General features: G+C 41.1%; 1 protein-coding gene and 1 long non-coding RNA gene across 19 annotated transcripts in view; one reads left to right on the plus strand and one right to left on the minus strand.

The window, feature by feature from the left end:
• Positions 1-13099, minus strand: part of LOC116671728 (calcium/calmodulin-dependent protein kinase type II subunit gamma) — an 83744-nt gene that overhangs the window by 56889 nt on the left and 13756 nt on the right. The window lies entirely within an intron of this gene.
• Positions 1127-13099, plus strand: part of LOC116671775 (uncharacterized) — a 17040-nt gene continuing 5067 nt past the window's right edge. The window contains exons 1-2 of the long non-coding RNA XR_004327358.1: positions 1127-1138; positions 12909-12914. This is a non-coding gene — a long non-coding RNA (uncharacterized LOC116671775). The remainder of the gene's footprint in view (positions 1139-12908; positions 12915-13099) is intronic.

The raw sequence follows: 13099 nt of genomic DNA on the forward strand, positions 1-13099 counted from the left end.
ATGCCACACAGGTTTTCAATTTTCTTTTGTTTAGTGCTGGCTTCTGGGCACTGATTAGGCCATGGAGGCCATTTTGAGACAGAATCCGACAAACCGTTCTGGTTGACATAGGGACTTCAGGGGACCAGGTCTGAACATTTTCTTCCGAAAAATGCAAACCAGGGGCTTTGGCCAATGATTGAGGTTTGCAAAAGTTATCCGGCTGCAGTTTTTCATTTTGAAGAGAATCTACACTGAAGGTCCTTGTAGGGCTCTCAATTGGGCTAAGTGGTTCTAAAAACAAAACAATGCCCGTGACTGGCATTTTTTAATTTACACTAGCAAGAATAAAAGTCTGATTGCACAGTTTATTGCCCAAATATAATGTCAAAACTCACCGAAGCCATAGTCACAGCTTGTCCGTAGGCGGTCCTTCCTCAGGACTCAGGTAGGATAGCCCGGGGTGCCGCCAAACCCTGTCCGCCAAAAACAAAGAACACAACTTAACTGATGCCGTTTATTACAATTCCGGAGAGCTTATGTCAATGGTTACAGTTGATGAGACCGTTGTGTTGGACTCCAATGCCAGACTAGATTATCAGCGTGTACAGTCAAAGCAATGCCTATTAATCATATCGGCCCCCGCTGAAGAAGTCAGGCTTTCAATGACTGGGCATCTTAGCTGTTCGCCAAGACACAAGGGCCTAAGCATGAATGGACCAGTGTGCGGAGCCTCTTAAGCAATGCTGCACAAATATTGCTTTGGAGGTGGCGAGTAGCTATACAACCTACTGTACAAAGAGGGTCTGTCACGAGATTTGTGTGCTTAACCGTAGAAACTATTGAGTGCTACACACGGCCATGATAGAACAACAAATCGGTAATGGTCCAGCTCATTGTGAGTTGTGGGTGTGTCACTGTGTTTTTCTTACAACAACAAGACTGCTGTATCTGCCCTTTCAACTTCAGCAAGCAAGTCCTGCCAGCTTCCCTGCAGCTCCCATCATCTTACTGGCCAACAAAGGTTTACTAGGCTGACAGTACAAACATGTTGAAGCATAAGTGTTGACAAGAGACAAGACAGTTGAGAGAACGATAGGACAGGCACTTCAGTAAAGCTTTTTCTTAGAATATTTATATTTATGTATCGACACAGCTCGTGTGGGGGTTGTTAAAAGGTGTTGCGTGGGAGAGCGGGATTGTAGAGAGAGGATGTGGTTGTGACTCCACAATGCCTTATATGGGGCATGGTTGTAGCCTGGAACCACTTCGGGGAGTTATTAGGCAGCGCTGGCAGACTGATGCTAAATGGAAGTGTACTTAAGCGAGAAGGCAGCGTGTGTGGCAGCGTCTAAATGGCGCTTTGTTGTTGGGCAGTAGACTAATGGCCGCAGTGAAAGCCCACTCAGTGATAAAAGCCAAACAATCAGACAGGCAGGTGCGCTCGAAGTTACAGCGTTATTGTCCGACACAGAGCGTGCACAACACACTACAAAAGTTCCCACACATATCCACGACATCCCTTGTGTGGGATTTTTCCACACCTTGCAGTGCTTGAAAAAGATATTCGATACAGATTACTTGTCCTTCGTCCAAGTGTCTATTAATCACGTAAATGCTATAAGGAGAAAAATGGAGGTGGCACGAGACCGCTTCTCCTTCCTACTCTTTGCGATCTGAGCTATAACTATTTGGGACACCAAGCTCTCTCACACGCTGCTCACCATGGGTGGGTGTTGATGTCACATGGGTGTCTGGCAACTCTCGAGGTCATCTATCCTCATTGCCTGCTCTCATAATAGCCCCCCTTTAAACAGTACAAAGTGTGCGTTGATGTGGCGGTCATGTGCGATTAGTCCGTTTGAGTCCTTGTCTTTTCATTGCATAGGAGTGAGAGACAAAACCCCTGCACGTGACCATGACTCACCATCATTTGCTGCGACATGAAACACACATGCATGTGTGTAAGACCACATCATATAGACAAGAGTTTGTTGATGGCAGACGAAACTGACGATCTGAGAACAGGATAAGAGGACAAAAACAAGGGATGGCAGAGTGCCCAGTGGAAATAAAAAGATAGAAGCGAAAAAAGCAGAGATACCGAATACAGCAGAGGGAGTGGAGTAACAGAGAGAGCAATGTTGTGTGTGCAATGGCACAAGAGCAGAGGTGTGTGTGTGTGAGTGTGTGGTGTGTGTGGTGTGTGTGTGTGTGTGTGGGGTTGTCACAGCACGGGCAGCACACTCACCTTGAGGTCTCGTGATTACAATATCATGCGGTGGATATGATTGACACTCTCCAAGATCTGACTAATGCAAATGACTATGGCGGAAGAAAAGTGGGACAGAACGGAGAAGAAAGACGTGTCAGTCACTGACCCTTATTACAAAAAAACATCACTATAGCTCCAACCATGATGGTTTATGTTTAGATTCTGACAGTGATGCATCAACTTTGGAAGAAAAACCTTGACGGTCCTTCTGTTCACTATAGTGTTAGCGAGGACTGAAATATGAACTTCAGACAATGTTGTTTATAATTTTACAATAGTATTATGATGAAGAAGCCTTCAAATGTTAGGGTGTAGTAGCCCTGAACACAGTTTTAGTAAACGGAAAAGAACTTATTTTGATCTAGTGTATTCATTTAGCCATTTTTTCAGTTGAAACTGAGTATGTTGCTGATTTCTTCGTTTTTATAATGATTAGATGTGGCATTTTTTTAAAATTTCCGCCACAATAAAAAAGCATTAATGATGAATCACTCTGGGCTGTTAAGGAAATTGTTATGTGCTTTTATTGTTGTTGCAAAAACGTTTGGCATGTTTAACCTCGTTGAAAACAATTTAAAAACATGCTTTTCCTCGCCTAAATGTTTTAGGACCCGCCAAAAAAGGGATACAGCCCATTTACTTTGGCCTTCTGGAGTGCCTGAGGGCCAGTGGGAAGTTTAACACTCAATTTTTTGTCAAAGCGCATGGGAATTCTGGCCATACTGACACAAGAGTACAGAGTTGAATCGACGAATTTATATTTCTGTCGAGTTAACATCTATAATCATGCAGCTTTGAAAACACTACGGTAAGCTATCAGAGGGCTACACACAAAAAGTACCATACCACATGTACAACTTAATCAGAAAACAAACACGTCTACAGTTATTCTGTGTTTTTATTTCCTTTTGAAAATGCAAAGAAAAAAGCCCAAAAAGTTTCAAAATACAAACTTCTCAGAATACAAAAAACATCCACAAGCCACTACCCACACACCACACACACCAACAAAATAATACATACATTTATTAACAATTATAGAATATAGAATTATAAATTGATGAAATGCACAACTAAAGCCCTATTTTTGCTGTTGACACAGCTGAGCCATACAGGGTTAAAATGTTCTGGTCAAGTTTGTCCAAATCAATTTGTCTTCTTATTAGTAAACAGGTAGGCCGTGTCATAATTAGTTTTAACTGGACGGAATAGATGTCCAACTTTCTCCGTTGGTCCTCCTTGAACTCTGCAACATGATTGGCTTCTATTAGGGCCATCTGGTTACAGGAGACGATTGGCTGACACCAAACTGCATCGGATGGGCTGACGCAGAGAATCTGCGGTGTGCTCAAGTAACAGTGTAAGCCCGGTGGAGATGAGAAAAGCGATCAAAACCCACAAATGATAAACTGTTTAGCTTCTTCCATTGAACTCGGCCAGAAACTACAAGATTGTAAGGGACCCCGACTTGTTTTCAATTGTTGTCAATGTAGGAAAAAAAAAGTATTTTGGTATCTTTGTCGCGTGAATAAAGACACAAGGAAAAAGGTATGAATGCAATGATTTGTAGACAATAGCGGCGCAGTATCTTTCTGTATTTCTTACTTCATACCAGGATTATAACCGCTATAATTCATCTTATGCTTTGCGTGTGGGCTTAATGCGAATCATGAGAGTCTGAGCTTTCAAATGGGTGTGCTGCATGAGCGGGTTATGAAGATTAATGCTTGCAATTTATGAAACGTTAGGAGAGAAAATGGGTCCCGTCACCAGGGCGATGGTTGGCCAGGTCCAAATGATAAAATACATTTAAAAAATTGAACATAAATTGCATAAACAAATAAAACGATTATTTTTTCATGCCTAGACCAGTGAAAAATCACCCATTACAATAACACAGCGAAGTTACATTAGTTTAAATTGTACCTTACAATAATTATTTTCAAAAGACATAATCCAGGTATTGTAGTTGAAACAATCAATACTAAAAAAAAACATGTGGGAGGTCTTACACCACACAGTCATAATCTCCTATCCCAGCAATTCAATAAGGGCGTCAACTAGCGCTACTAATGCCATTATTTCTAAATTTTGGCTGTGAGGCATGTTTTCACACTAGCCTACGAGTGTGGGACTATGATGGGGGTCCTGTTAAATTTCCCTGCAAGCCAGACCTGTCACCTTTTAATGTCCTACACACTGTGGTCTGAGGCTTCATGATGCCACATTTAAGACTGGTTTTGTCATGTCTTTAAAAAAAGGTTATAGGTCAAAGTTGGGCTCTGCTAGAGAGGCTTATGCCACGTGGGGTGGTTGTGTGTGGGGGGGGTTTGTGGCTTTCCAAAGCCCCCATGTGTGCATAAAACAGACAAATACCCCCTAAACCAATTGTGCAATAGACTTCATAAGCTGCACACCATACAGCCATCATTAGCAGAAAGTAGAGAGGAAAGAGAGAGAAATGAAAACAGAATGTAAAGGCAATTAAAGGAACAGAAAATAGCGTTCCACGGAAAAAAAGGGAAGTCTTCAAAATGCTTGTTTTCTTCAATCAACAGTTCAAGGTAAATCAATGAATTTACAATAATCTAACAGAAGAAAAGCAGAAAATCTTTACATTTTAAAAGCAAGAACCAGCATTTTTGCACAGATGAATGACTTGAAGAATTAAACGATTATTTCTTGTGGCCATATTCTACTTCAATGTAGAGGATGGAGAGACAACATGTGTGGCAGAAGAGAGACAGATATCGATGCACTTATTGGTGGGGGGTGGGGGGAAGGCATGGGCAAGATATACATGCACATAATTGCATCTACCCTGTATGTCTATGTTCACATTCACAATAAAGTGAGTATTCATATATTTAATGAGATTACATTGTAATCTCATAAAATATGTTTACAGCCAGATGTGTGCATTTATATTCAGAGCAGCTCCTATGAAGCGCTTACTGGCATCAGCCTCATGTAGTACTCCCTGGCTACAATGTCTTCACAAAAGCTTCTCTCCTGGTTACCTGTGGGGGGAGGAAAAGAAAGAGAAAGAAAGAGTGAGGAAAAAGGAGGATGAAAGCAATCAAGGAAGACAGGGAGACAGGATTAGAAGTCTGTTGCATACACAAACATTCAGCCAGCCGCAAGCATGGATAAATGTCACTGTGGTGGTGTTCTGAATATACTCACAGGTCAAAGACTAGGTAATGAAAGCTTCTCTGAAATGTGGTGGAGTCTCACTGCAAGAGAGAGGGTTGGACATTAAGACAGAGATTAAAACAAACAACAACACAGAAATTGCTGCAGTGTTTTTGACTGTTAAACTCTCCATAAACTGAGGCTAGAAGAAAATATTTGAAGAGAGAAAGGACATAGCAGAGTGGAGAAATGAAGTCAATATGATTGATGATGTGACCAGGGCATCCAGTTGTTTGGCAATCAACTGTCTTTAATCCAAACTCTACCACTCTATGATATTGAAAACTGAGTGTTGGTGGTGAGAATGGTTTAGTTGGAGGTCAATTACTGGGTAGTTTGAAATGCACCTTTATATTAACCGTCTTCAGTGTGAAAAATCCATAAGGCTAGGATAACTGCACTGTAGCCACGTGTAAATAGGGTTGAAGTTTGATGTTCTTCAAACTGGACGGACACACGGACACACACGGACACACACGGACACACACCTTTATCACATCAGCTTATTATGGGGTTTCTCCTTTATCTGTCCTACCTGCAAAAGGCTCCCTAACCAATCAGTCATTACAGATCGGTCATGTTGACATCATTTTTAGAGGACACAAAAGCTTATATAACAGTTGCTGAGGATTTCATGAGGGGGAAAAAGTATTTGATCCCTGCTGATTACATTTGCCACCTGACAAAAGAAAAGGAGTCTATAATTTAATAGGAGATTCATTTTCAAAAGTGAGAGACAGATAACAACAAAAATCCAAGAAAAAAAGCATGTCAAAAATCTATTGATTGCATTTTAATGAGGGAAAAATATATTTGACCCCACTGCAAAACATGATATGAGTACATGGTGGCCAAACCTGTTGGCAATCACAGAGATCACGTTATTGTAGTTGGCCACCAGGCTTGCACACATATCAGGAGGGGATTTGTTGTCGTCGTCTCGTCGTCTCGTCGTCCTCGTCGTCCTCGTCGTCCTCGTCGTCCTAGTCGTCCTCGTCGTCCTCGTCGTCCTCGTCGTCCTCGTGTCTCGTTGTCCTCGTTGTTCCTCCCCGAGTTGATGCCAAAGAGCTCCATTTGGTTCATCTGACCACAACACTTTCACCCAGTTGTTCTCTGAATCATTCATGATGTTCAGTCCTTCTCATGTAGTTCTGGGCTGATTTCTCACGTTTCATGATCATTGCAATCCACGAGGTGAGATCTTGCATGGAGCCCATGCGAGGGAGATTGACAGTACTTTTGTGTTGCTTCCATTCGAGAATAATCGCCACACCCTGTTGTCACCTTCTCAAGCTGCTTGGCAAAGGTTTTGTAGCCCATTCCAGATGTGTGAGGTCTACAATCTTGTCCCGACATCTTGGAGAGCTCTTGGTCTTGGCATGGTGGAGACTTTGGAATATGATGATTGATTGCTTGCGTCTGTGGACAGGTGTCTTTTATACAGGTAACAAGCTGAGATTAGGACCACTCCTTTAAGAGTGTGCTTAATCTCAGCTCGTTACCTGTATAAAAGACACTGGGAACAGAACATTTATTATGAGGGGGTCAAAACTTATTTCCCTATTAAATGCAAATAAATATAACATTTTGACTACGTTTTTCGGATTTTCTGTCTGTGATTCTGTCCCTCATGTTCAAATAAATCTACCATTAAAATTATAGACTGATAATTCTTTTGTCAGTGGGCAAAAGTACAAAAATCATCAGAGGATCAAATACTTTTTTCCCCCCTCACTGTATCAAGTTGATCAAAAAAATGTGTGAGATTTATGAATTTTAATTTTTGTAGCACTGCAAGTGTCAATGTCAATTTTATTCTATAGACATTTAAAAACAGTTGACCAAAGTGCTGAACAGGGTCGATGGCAAATACATAAATAACAAATGTAAAAATTACTACAACCAAAGTGAATCACAGGGAGACAAACAACAACACTTTAAAACATCAGAATCCGGGAATGAGGGTAAAAGCTACAGCAAAAAGGTGGTCTTAAGCAGCAATTTAAAGGTTTGTAAGGTCTGTGCAGCTAATATGCCATGGGGAGGTTGTTCCATAGGGTGGGGGGCCCATGCAAAGAGAAACTGTAGAGCTATGTTTCTGTGGCAGTGGTAGAGGAAGATGACTGCCATTCTTAATTTTGTGCACAAAACTCTAAGTTGTACCATGGAAACAGCGGTCAAAGAGCCACATACAAAACTATAACCAAAACAATTAATTTCAGATGTGGGCAGCCATTCAGAGGTCGGGACCAGGCTTGGAAATGGTTATGTTTGAAAAGAAGAAGAAAGAAATACAATTGTGGAAAAGAGAGAAAGAAAATACATTAAATCAAAACATAAGCGCTTATTACCAGCAATGCCTCCTGATATTTTACTGAGATAAGTGAGTGCTTGATCGAGAATAAAAAATAAAAAGTGGGGATTACAGTAATGAGCTCATTATACCACGATACCCGGTTTTTCGGTAACCATTAAAGTCTCACTGTCAACATAACAGAACAGCAGCAGAATGACAAAGCAGGAGCGAGGGCAGCAAGATCTAGTGTGTTAAGAAGATGGGCCTGAGATGCAGCTTAGATTCAACTTCGAGGAGCAGAGTTATCATTATATAAAATGAATATCAGTTGTATAATAAGATGAAGTAGGATGGCCTGCAGCAAGAAACAAGAGCAATGCTCATTCCTCCTCCCTCCATCTTCTCGCTCTCCCTCTGTCTACTACTCCTCCTGCTCTCTCTCCTCCATCTGTTTTTGGTGGTGCCCTCTTTTGTCCAAAGTTTGAATGCAGACAATGCCAAAATATGTCAAAAAGGGAGAAAGAACAGATGAGAGAAAGAGAGAGAGAAAATCTATACAGAGAGGAGAGAGAGAGAGAGAGAGGAGAGAGAGAGAGAGAGAGAGAGAAGGAGGAGGAGAGAGAGGAGAGAGAGAGAACAGAAGTAGGCAAGAGGCAAATGAGTGCCGGGGGGGGGCAGAAGAAAACTAGGACATGAGGTAAGAGGAGTGCAGTTGGAAAGGTGTCATTGATTTTGTCATATTCCCCTTTCTGCCCTTTAACACCATCTCCTTAGACATCTCAATTAGAGCAGCACAATTTATTTAATTTTCTAAACATACGGCAATACAAGTTTCCACAATTAACACCGTTACGGGCGATGGTAACAGTAATAAACCAGAAAGTCAAGAAAAAGACAAACATCTCAGTAGGCAGAACAGAGAGGAAACTTTTGGCATTTTTCCATTACATGGTAGCTTTTTGGTTTTCCATATGAAAAAAAGTCCCTAGTACCTGCCAACAGGTATTTTTTTTACTCTCACCTCCGTCGAGGTTCCAAGAGAGCTGAGGTGATACCAGAAGGTGACGTGAAAACCTGCAGACTACTGATGGTTGAATAGAATAGTCAACTAATCACTGCGTCATCATTGCTAGCGACTGAAGGGGGTGTCCCAACAAACCCACCGTTTTTAAGTAGTTAGCCAGCCAATGTTTTTTTGAAACTTTTTTTTTTGACGCCCTAACCTTCTGTCACCTCTAACCTTTGTTTTGTGAAATCTTTAGGCAGGATCGCGGGGTGGTCGGCTACAAGCAGAAAAACGTCTTTGAAAATCGCTTGTTGCCGACCACCCCGCGATCCTGCCTAAAGACTTCACAAAACACTCTTCTTTTTCTTTTCTTTTTTTAAATACCAATGATTTCATTTACAAAATTGAGTTTTGTTGTCCGCAAACTGCACAACTGATTGAAAAGACTCACAAAGTCTAACCAGGCAGTTAGTGTCTTAATAACATGCAAAGCAGTAATGTACGTTTCAAATCCAATATTAAGAAACTCAAGTAATTGTTACTAAATCATTTAGAGAAGATGTTTCTGGTAGAGTGGTACACATGACCACAGGTAATTGTAGAATCACTCTGATCCTTAATTTAAAGCAACCCCTTTGCCAATCCTACAAGTACAGACAAAACCCTGCATCTCCGTTCCATATGCTGCCCCCACAAGCTTTACCCTCTGCAACAATGTCCTAACTGACAGCAGCTGTGCTGTGAATTGGTCATATTGATATTTAAAATGGTGATCACTTGCAAAGTTAGAGCATCTTTTTAGATGCAATCCAATTATCATGTCATGAATGATATGATAATGGAAATTTAAAGTATTTCCACACGTTTATTACCTCAGTAAGTAAATGTGACAGGTGGGTCAAATACACCATTTCAAGTAAGAAGTCTTTTTTGCATAGATTAATACGTACTCAATCGGTGGTCTGATGATAGACTGGTTTGTAATTGACAACTTTGCCTCTTTCATGTGAACAGCTCCTAGCTGATAAGAAAATCCAGAGTTCAATATCCAGCTTTGAGGATACCAGTGAGCCGTCTTAGATGAACTTGCTTTTGACACAGGCCTCTGGTTATGTACCGTATTTTCGGACGAAAAGTCCAATTTTTTTTCCCCATAGTTTGGCTGGTCTTGCGACTTCTAGTCAGGTGTGACTATATAATTGGGCTGCGATTATGGCCAAGATGAAGTCGATAGATTATTTTGATCACAATTATTATACACAATTATTTGTGATTTTAACAAAATTTATATCACATAGGCTATTTTAACTGCTTCTCCCATATTATGCTACCTTCTTCTATGTGAGTTGTATGTTGTATAGACATACAGCTGCAACAAATGTAAATGAAATGAACTATCTGAAAAAATAGTGTAAGATTTTTTTTTTTTTTTTTTTTTAAATGTCAGTATCTGAGAGAAGCTCATACACTGTTTTTCACCAATAACTGATTAAAAGAGCAGAGAGAGAGGGGAGTGAATGGACGCTTCACAGAACGACAGCTGACTCATTTGAAGGGTCCAGCACGGGTTGAAGGCGGGGCAGCGGAGTAGTACACACGTGGTGTGTATGAAATGTCTGATTGTCACTGCGCTGCATTTTATGAACTATGATATTGTGGCCATGGGTCACATCTCTTGAGGTCCAGCAGGCTCCCTCTCACCAGCCTTATACTAAAAACTGAAGTAGTGCGATTCAATAACTTCTGTTTTTTGCCATGGCGGAAAAATAGCAGAGAGTTACCGCGGCAGAAACACTGGTACAAAACGGTGTTTATAAACAATTAAAACTGTGGACAACTGTCAGAAGTGTGGACTGGCGGCCGCTGTGTGGAGGGGCGAGCGGCGAGAGAGTAGAGATCCAACACAGGCACGGCTTTACAGAAGAAGATGGTCATGTAACGCCAAAAAATACGCCCTGGTAGTTGTTCTGTGCGTTTATGTGATAGTTGAATAATGTTACTGTTTTACGTAACATAGCGGACACCTACCGTATTCTGCTGTTTTGTGTGCTAAATGTTTGTTTTTGGTCATGATTTTATGAGATAAAAATTCAAAATAATGCAACTTAGTGACCAGTGTGACTATGTATGTTTTTTTCCCCTCTTCATGACGCATTTTTTGACTGATGCAATCTTATTTCGGAGCATTCAGTCCGGAAAATACCGTATATGGCAGATTGATTGCATATTATACAATTCATGGATGTATTGTGATAAAAAGGCCAAAAACCCTCTGACTCCAGTACAGTTTTTCCGCTTCAACAGTAACAACCAACGTTGACATGATTTGCTGGACTAACTTTTCTTCACTTTTCTGGAGCACAAGTAGATAGCTGAAAGGAACATTGCAACTGTTGTGTGCAATAAGTGTGTGTGTGCAATACTATTATTTTGCTAAGAGTAAACAAAAAGCCATTTGCCAACACTAAATAGGCTACAAACAAAGCCAGACAACATATTGTATTAAGTTGCTATGAGCTGTAGCTACATTCACCACTTCAAAACAGAGGCAGAACAAACTTCAGAGATTATTCCTTCACGGCGCTGTGCAGGTGAGAAAATCTCAGAGCTGAATTGGGCACGACACAGCCCGACTCACCCTGGGCCGGGTTAATAAGTCTACTGCTAACTAAACTAACACACACTAATAACATACTGCGTACCACACACAACACCCACACCACACACCCACACCGTTCTTCCTTGATGTAAAAATAGCCTCACGGTAAGTCATAGTAGGCTACACAGTCCCTGACAAAGTCTTGTCGCTTATCTTTTGTAGAAAACACCTGCTATAAACTGACTTTTAATTAATCAATTGGTGTAAGAAATGGCTCATATGAAAAGCTAACCCTCCCAAATGATGTTCACTGCACTGAAAAATTAGTTTCAATAAAAAAAGATTTATTATTTAAACAAGACAGAAAGGTCAATTTTGGCAAGACAAAAGTTGTTGCCTATACATAATGGCACAAATTTATACAAATACTAAAATATGTCAGCAAATTAAAAAGTCGGTGCTGTGGATTCAAATTAATATCTTGTAGACTTCCATGGATTGAAGGACTGCACATGCGGTTTGGCAAGGATTCATACAATGTATTGAGAAGTCATCAGGTAGCTAGGAAAGCAGTCTGCTGCCTCCCAGAGTTCATCAATATTCTTTGGTTTGGTCTTCCATGCTCCTCTTTCTCTACCCACATATGCTCAATGATGTTCATGTCTGGTGACTGGGCCGGCCAATCCTGGAGCATCTGATCTTCTTCGCCTGAGGAACTTGAAGTGGAGATGGAAATATGCATGGAGCACCACTCCTGCGCAGAATTTGGCCTCTTTTATGGTTGGGAATATAAGAGGTAGCTAAGATTTTTGTATTTCAATTCATTTTTATAGTATCATTCATACAAGAGTATCTCAAGCTTGAGACTATTATGTTGCCTCCACCTGCAGATCTCTGCCCACCCCATACTGGATGTAACCCCAGACCAGATTTTTCCGCCACCAAACTTCACTGTTTTCTGGGTGAATCTTGGATCCATGCGGGCCCCAGTAGGTCTCCTGCAATATTTGCGGCAACTGTGGTGTAATTCAACAGAAGATTATCTGAAAAATCCACTTTCTTTCTTCTCCAGCGTCCATCCTTTTAGCAGGCTGTGGGCCTTGGCAAATGCACAAGGTTTTCAATTTTCTTTGTTTAGTGCTGCTTCTGGGCACTGATTAGCCATGGAGGCCATTTTGAGACAGAACCGACAAAACGTTCTGGTTGACATAGGGACTTCAGGGGACCAGGTCTGGTGAAGCTCTGCTGCAGTGGAAAAAGGGTGCTTGGATTCGAGCCAACAAACGGTCTCTCGAGCAGGTCTTGTGGGGTGCCTGACCGGGCTTGTCAAAAACATCTCCAGTGTCTCAAATGTTTTTAATCCTCTGTAATGACGCTGAGACACATTGAAGTGTCTGCCACATCAGCAGTGGATCTGGTCTTCAGCTCTTGATAATCAAAACTTTAGTCTCAGGGTGAATCTTAGGCATGTTTGCAGAGGTCTAGTTGCAGTTGATGTGAAGGTCTAGTGTACTGGGGTGTGTTTATTACAAACCTGAGACTAATGATCCATTATTAGTCACAGGTGAAGTCATATGACAAGGCGACAACACTATGTCTTTGCAAAAATTGACTCAATGGGCTTTACACAGCTGGAATAAAAATACTTTTTGACAGTTCTTTTTGCCGAAACATTAGTACAAAAGTTGTTGGGATTAAAATGAGCCATTTTGTACAATAAATCTTGATAGAAATATAATGGTCAGCGCG

Source organism: Etheostoma spectabile, chromosome 21 (genome assembly GCF_008692095.1).
Source record: "Etheostoma spectabile isolate EspeVRDwgs_2016 chromosome 21, UIUC_Espe_1.0, whole genome shotgun sequence".
NCBI lineage: Eukaryota > Metazoa > Chordata > Actinopteri > Perciformes > Percidae > Etheostoma > Etheostoma spectabile.